Consider the following 481-nt stretch of genomic DNA (forward strand, 5'->3'; position numbering starts at 1 on the left):
GAGAAGGGCAGCCGCAGGGAGTGGGTGAGAACTGGGGGGCCGTGGGGTGAGGGAGGCACTCGGCTCCTGCAGGGCTGGGCCAGGGGAGGTCAGGGAGAAATGGGGGGGTTGGGTTTTGTTTTTTTTCTTTACTCTTTGGGATGTGGGTTGGGAAGCGAGTGGAGGGTGCAGGACGGTGACAGTGGCACCCGCAGGTCCCAGAGGAGGGGGAGGACATCTACACCCACTTCCTGACGCAGGCGGAGATCCAGGGGAACATCAGCAGGGTGAATGGTGAGCCGCGCACCCGCTCTCCTTTGCGGGGGGCTGTGGCCCCACCGCGTGTTTCCACGGAGAGATGTCAGCTTTGTTTGATGTGGGGCTTCGCTCTGACCCCTACTGTGCCTTTCCCCCCCCTGCCAGTGCACGCGGCTCTGGAGGAGGTGGACGATGCTGTGCAGAGGGGGGATGCGCTGCTGCTGCACCGCGCGCTGCAGGACCC

The 481-nt window shown here is 64.4% G+C and overlaps 1 long non-coding RNA gene across 1 annotated transcript; it reads left to right on the forward strand.

The window, feature by feature from the left end:
- LOC104916549 lies at positions 1–481 on the forward strand. Its single transcript, XR_796608.1, has 3 exons — positions 1–24; positions 195–273; positions 403–481. It is a non-coding gene; the product is annotated as an uncharacterized LOC104916549 (long non-coding RNA).

This window comes from Meleagris gallopavo, unplaced genomic scaffold (genome assembly GCF_000146605.3).
Source record: "Meleagris gallopavo isolate NT-WF06-2002-E0010 breed Aviagen turkey brand Nicholas breeding stock unplaced genomic scaffold, Turkey_5.1 ChrUn_random_7180001918846, whole genome shotgun sequence".
In the NCBI taxonomy this organism is placed as follows: domain Eukaryota; kingdom Metazoa; phylum Chordata; class Aves; order Galliformes; family Phasianidae; genus Meleagris; species Meleagris gallopavo.